This window comes from Mirounga leonina, unplaced genomic scaffold (genome assembly GCF_011800145.1).
Source record: "Mirounga leonina isolate KUSES-001 unplaced genomic scaffold, KU_Mleo_1.0 Mir_53, whole genome shotgun sequence".
NCBI classification, from domain to species: Eukaryota; Metazoa; Chordata; class Mammalia; order Carnivora; family Phocidae; genus Mirounga; species Mirounga leonina.
Window position 1 is genome coordinate 8,225,889 of NW_023270807.1, and position 6,992 is coordinate 8,232,880.

A 6,992-nucleotide genomic window follows, 5' to 3' on the forward strand; every position below is an offset into this window, starting at 1 on the left:
TATTGAAGGTTAGGGGTTGTTTATTACTCCAGCATGAAGGAGCCTATCCTAAACATAAGCTACAGATCTCTTTTCATTGATTTTTTCCCCTTTGATCAACACACAGGGTTTGTTTGTTTCACTTCAAAGTTCTTCTACATCTTAGATGATTTGCCCAATGGTAGGCTAATGTTAGTGTTCTGAGCACTTTTAAGATAATGCCAAGTGATGATGTTCTGTAGGTTAGGTGTATTAAATTCATTTTTTACTTACAATGTGTTTATTGTAACATAATCCCATCGTAGGTCAAGGAATATCTGTATTTTATATCATGATTACTTAACCATAGCAGCAACTATGATTCAAGAATATTGGCAGCTGGGCTTATACACTCTCCCCACCCCAAATAGGAATGTTAGAGGGATTCATTTTTAAAGGGAAATGACCAGTTTATGAGAAAAGTACTAGAGATACTGAGAGTGGGGTGTTCAAAAAGAACAGAGGCTCTTGACTAATTAATGTAGATCAGTGGATCTCAACTGTAGGTGATTTTGCCCCTCCAGGAGAAATTTGCCAATGTTTAGAGAAGTGTTTGCTTGTCATAACTGAGGAGAAGGTTCTACCTATGTCTAGTGGGTAGAAGCCAGGGATGCTGCTAAACATCCTACAATGCATAGGACAGCCTCCTGAACAAAGAATTATCTGGCCCAAAATGTCAATTATGCCAAAGCTGAGAAACTCTATTCTAGAGTATAATCCAACATTCAGCAACCCACACACACACAGAATTCCCTATCACTTTTATGCTGCAGTCTTTCTTCTCTAACTTTTCATCTTTAAAACTTTGCAAATACCCAGAAAAATATAAATAATAAGAAGAAATATGTATAATGATACATATAAGAAAGCCTCTAATATATAGCACAAAAATTTAAACATATACAAAAGAACATGAAGGAAATAGATAACACAGGGGCCTAAATTAAACAATTTAAAAGTCTTATACATCATATCTTTAAAAATAACAGAGAAGACATCCATGAAACTAGGACAGAATACTAGACAAAAAGGGTCCTCTGAGAACAAAAATAGTACCTTTTATGATTAAACATATAATAGAAATAAGAATAATTCAATAGAATAATTGGAAGATAACACTGACAAAATATTTGGGGAAGAATCAAAGGACAAAAAGAGATGAAAATTAACAGAGAAAATATGAGAAATATGAAGCACTAACCCAAGAAACCAAATAAATGAAGAGACATACTATATTCATGGATTGGAAGACTCAATACTGTTAAGGTGCCCATTCTCCTAATGCTCTGTAAGTTCAACACAATGCCTGAAAAAGAATTTTCCTGTAGAAACTGATAAGCTGATTCTAAAATTTTATGAAAAAGCAAAGGACTTAGAATAACCAGGAAAAAATAGTGAAAAAAACTTGGAGGACTAGCACTACCTGATTCTAAGACTTACTATAAAGCAACAGTAATTAAAAGAGTATCATATTAGTTAAAGACAATTAAATAGATCTGTGGAACGGAATTGAGAGTCCAGAAGGAGATCTACCTTATATATTTAAGTCATTTTTATAAAGGCACTAAAATAACTCAACGGAGAAGGGAAATCTTTTTAACAAATGGTCCTGAAACAACTGGATAGCCATATGGAAATAAATGAACCCCAATACACAAGAATAAACTAAATATTGATTATAGATCTGAACATAAAAGCTAAAGCTATAAAGCTTCTGGAAGAAAACATTTACAAATGCTATTATAACACTGGGGTGGTCAAAGATTCTTAGTCAGGACTCAGAAAGCATTAAACATTAAAGAAAGAAAGAAATTAGACTTTATCAAAATGAAAATTGTTTGTTTCTCCCAAAACACCATTAAGAAAATGAATAGGCCAGTCACAGACTAAGACAAAATATGCACAATCCAGATGAGGACCCAGATAAGTGCAGATGAACAACCATATGAAGACACAGGGAGGAGAAGACAGCCATCTACAAACCAAGGAGAGAGTCCTCAAGAAACCAACCCTGTGCACACCTTGACCTCAGATGTCTAGCTTCCAGAACTGTGAGAAAATAAATTTCTGTTGTTAAGGAACATTCTGGCAGCCCTGGCAAACTATTACAATGGATGTCCATAAAAAGACTTGTTCAAGAATGATCACAGCAGCTTTCTGCCCATGGATGCTGCCGAGTAAGCATCATTAAAGTCTCCCCTCCCACCGCCGTCATGTCTAAGTCAGAGTCTCCCAAAGAGCCTGAACAGCTGCAGAAGCTCTTCATCAGAGGTTTGAGCTTTGAAACAACCGATGAGAGTCTGAGGAGCCATTTTGAGCAATGGGGAACGCTTACGGACTGTGTGGTAATGAGAGATCCAAACACCAAGCGCTCCAGAGGCTTTGGGTTTGTCACCTATGCCACTGTGGAGGAGGTGGATGCAGCCATGAACGCAAGGCCACACAAGGTGGATGGAAGAGTTGTGGAACCAAAGAGGCTGTCTCAAGAGAAGATTCTCAAAGACCTGGTGCCCACTTAACTGTGAAAAAGATTTTTGTTGGTGGCATTAAAGAAGACACTGAAGAACATCATCTAAGAGATTATTTTGAACAGTATGGGAAAATTGAAGTGATCGAGATCATGACTGACTGGGGCAGTGGCAAAAAGAGAGGTTTTGCTTTTGTAACATTTGATGACCATGACTCTGTAGACAAGATTGTCATTCAAAAATACCATACTGTGAATGGCCACAACTGTGAAGTAAGGAAAGCCCTATCTAAGCAAGAGATGGCTAGTGCTTCATCCAGCCAAAGAGGTCGAAGTGGTTCTGGAAACTTTGGTGGTGGTCGTGGAGGTGGTTTTGGTGGGAATGACAACTTTGGTCGTGGAGGGAACTTCAGTGGTCGAGGTGGCTTTGGTGGCAGTTGTGGTGGTGGATATGGTGGCAGTGGGGATGGGTATAACGGATTTGGTAATGATGGAAGCAACTTTGGAGGTGGCGGAAGCTATAATGATTTTGGCAATTACAACAATCAATCCTCAAATTTTGGACCCATGAAAGGAGGAAATTTTGGAGGCAGAAGCTCTGGCCCCTATGGTGGTGGAGGCCAATGCTTTGCCAAACCACGAAATCAAGGTGGCTGTGGCAGTTCCAGCAGCAGCAGGAGCTACGGCAGTGGCAGGAGGTTTTAATTACTGCCAGGAAACAAGGCTTAGCAGGAGAGGAGAGCCAGAGAAGTGATAGGGAAGCTACAGGTTACAACAGATTTGTGAACTCAGCCAAGCACAGTGGTGGCAGGGCTTCGCTGCTACAAAGAAGACATGTTTTAGACAATAGTCATGTGTATGGGCAAAAAAACTCGAGGACTGTATTTGTGACTAATTGTATAACAGGTTATTTTAGTTTCTGCTCTGTGGAAAGGGTTTTAATGTAGATTTTTTTTTTTTTTGCACCCATGCTGCTGATTGCTAAATGTAATAGTCTGATCATGATGCTGAATAAATGTGTCTTTAAAAAAAAAAAAAGAAGAATGATCACAGCAGCATGATTAATAACAGCCAAATAACACAAATGTCAACAGATAAATGGATGAAAAAGCCAGTATATTCATACAGTGGACTATGACTTAGGAACAGAAAGGAATTAATGCATGCAGCAACATGCTTCTCCCTCTGCCTGCCACTCCCCTTGCTTATACTCTCTCTCTGTCAAATAAACAAATAAAGTCTTTAAAAAAAAGAAGAAGAAGAAGAAGGATAAACTCAGAAAGAGAAAGATATGAAATTCAGGAGAGAGCACATCGAACACCCAATGGAAGCCAAGGGAGTGTCCAAGAGATGGTGAGTAGAAATTGCAGGAGGCTTGTGGGTTGGGCTTATAGGGAAACCAGTGCAGTGGTAGGACAACCAGTATGTCCCGGGCATCTCAATGGAATGAATCCAATGCCTGACTTCATGTGTTTGAACTTCCAGATGGAATTTACACTTTTGGTAGAGACTTTACAAATGAATTAATGGCAAATACGTAAAAAATAAAACAAACAAAAATAAGGCAAGTTGGGGGATAATCAAAAATTATACTGAAAAGAAAACGTAATCATAATACATTCATTCCATGGCTAGGCTGAAAAACAAGTATTTACAGGGTCCCAAAATGTAAAATCTGCATATCCTTCTTATGGGCAGTTGTGATTTGACTATTGTGGTTTGGGGAGAGAGCGTGTGGGGGTGGGTAGGGAAGTGATTTGTGTGTGAAATGACCCAATTCTCATCCTCATTAATGGGAGATTAGTGGATAATATCAAAAACTAGAAAATGAACAAAGAGCAGTATAAGCTTTGTTTCTTCTCTTCCACAAATAAAGAGGTAAATATCAGAATACATAGATAAAAGATGTGGATTCCTTCAGGGGAATGGAAGCTGGGGGCTCAGAGTGGGAGAGCACGAGACTGCTTCGGACTCTCAAGTCTTGTACAATTATTTGCTTTTTTATTTTTATTATTTTTTTTTACTCAAGTATCATTGAAACACTTTTTTAAACTGACATATAGTGGACATATCATTATTTTCCTTTTTAAACAACAGCAATCACCACACATGTCAAAGTACTTAGAAAATTGTTTAGAGGGTGCCTGGGTGGCTCAGTCATTGGGCGTCTGCCTTCGGCTCAGGTCATGATCCCAGGGTCCTGGGATCGAGCCCCGCGTCGGACTCCCTGCTCAGTGGGAAGCCTGCTTCTCCCTCTCCCACTCCCCCTGTTTGTGTTCCTGCTCTTGCTGTCTCTCTCTCTGTCAAATAAATAAATAAAATCTTTTAAAAAATTGTTTAGAATTGCTGCTTCACAAGCCAGGTGTTTCTTTTGTTTGTTTTCCTTTTTTCTGCCTTTTTTTTTTTTTTTGAATGTTTATAGCAGATTTATTCACAACAGCCAAAAAGGAGAAAGAACCCAAATGTCCATGAACAGTAGAATGGATGAATAAATTACATTTTCTGCCTTTTAATTCATCACCAAATTGCCCCTCCAGGAAGAGGCTATCAATTATGTCCTTCCAACAATTCATGAGAATCCCCTTTTCCCTACACCTCTCCAGCACAGAATATGATTACCATTGTTTTTAATCTTCTTTGAACTGATAGGCAAAGCGTGGGGTCTCACTTCATTTCTCATCTCTCAATCAGCCATTTTGGACACATGTTCATACGTAGTATTTGTTCTTTATTCTGTAACAGTTAACTTGTTCCTATCCTTAGCCCTCTTTAAAATGGAAATGTTTGCCTGATTCTTATTTATTTAAAAGAAAAAGATGTTTAGGTCCTAAAGCTGTTAACCCTTTTATCTGGCATAGAGGATGGAAATATTATTCCTTCATTGTCATATACTTTTAAAACATGTCACTTTTGGAAATATCAAATATTACATTTGTATATGGTATGAACGAAGGGTATTTCCCTTATCGGGAGGAAGAAGAACCAAAGCTGACTGCAGTGGGCATTGGTGATCGGAAGACCAGCTGAACTGTGAGCTGACAGAGAAACAGGAAATCCTGGAGTGGAGGGAGGGGCACACATTAGGGGGAGGATGCCTACCAGTTGAGTTTGGTCCACTGGGTAGGAGGGGGTGGCCTGGATGCACAGGGAGAGTCTCTCAGGTGGTGGGTCCCCGCTTTGTGGACATGGCGTTGGAGAAGGCAACATGGGGATCCTCAGCTCTGGGACGAGAGGCACTGCCATAGCGTAGATGGTGGAATCAGGTGTTGGGAGGCACCGCCATGGCATAGATGGTGGAGTTAGGTGTTGGGAGGTGTCTTCCAGAGGCACAGGAACGGCCTTGTCTTGGAGGCTCCAGATCTTAGTGGTCCTGATGGAGCAGGAGGAGGTGGGGGAACTCCAGGCTCAGTGGGGAGTGCCCAAGGGCTCTCGGGTCTTGGTGGGGCTGGGGGCAGCCATTGCTGCTACTCCCATGGTGCTGGTGGAGACCTGAGAAGTGGGGAAGGGAGCTCAGAAACACACTCACTGGCTGTTCCTCACCTCTTTCATCTGACCCACTTCCAGCCCCATCCCCTTTCCATGCCTGAAGTCTCTCCTTCTCGTCAGGTCCTCATCTTCTTCTCCCTGCGCACGCTTCCCCCTTCAGGACAGAATGAGACAAAGTCCTGGGGTGGGAGCTCTAGAGTGTGAGCTGAAGTCTCGGTGGTGGTGGGAGAGGGACCCTTAGAAGGGACTTCAGGCTGGGCAGGTGTGGTCTCTGATGGAGGGAATGAATACCTGTGCATGTCTGCACGTGTATCTGGTACCTCTGTGTGCACACCTGGGGGTCACTTAAGGAGGACGCCTGAGGCTGGCCTCAAAACTGGACAACCCAGCTGCTGTGGGTGGACATGACCCAGGGGCATGAGTTTGAATGTCCAAGAAAATAGTGGCTTATAACAACCAAATGCGTGTGCAGAGACGGGCGAGGTAAAAGAACATTTAAGTTGGTCTAACTTACAAAGGATACAATGCCCCCTGTGTGACTCCTGGCTACTTCTGTTCTGTGGTACCTCCCCCCAGGAGAGACATATCCCCCGCTCCACTGGCCCCCAAGCCAGCCCAGGCCCCACTCACCTGGGCTCTGTAGGTCAGAAACAGGAGGAGGGCTGTCAAAGCCAAGATCTGGGTCACAAGGAATGCACACAACAGCATCACAAAAGTGCCGCCCAACAGACTATGGGAGAAGGGGGAAGAAGGAGGGGAGGATCCAGGCTGTGGAGAGCAGCCCCTGAACTCAGCATGGGGCTGGAGCCTGTTTATGGGCCAGCCCCACCCTGAACTCAGTGGGGTCAGCCACAGGGATCACCTGGAACAAAATCATGAGAACCCAGGAACCTTGGGTGGAGGGAGAGGTTGGAAAGGAGAAAAGAAATGATCAGAGTTGTCATTTCTCTGGGTGACACTATCAGGGTGTGCCACAGCTCCAATGAATAGGGAGCAGACGAAAAAGCAGAGGGGGAGAGCT

The 6,992-nt window shown here is 42.2% G+C and overlaps 1 pseudogene; it reads left to right on the forward strand.

The window, feature by feature from the left end:
- The first annotated feature begins 2,195 nt into the window (after positions 1-2,195).
- On the forward strand, positions 2,196-3,190 carry LOC118000638 (annotated as a pseudogene).
- Positions 3,191-6,992: the final 3,802 nt, after the last annotated feature.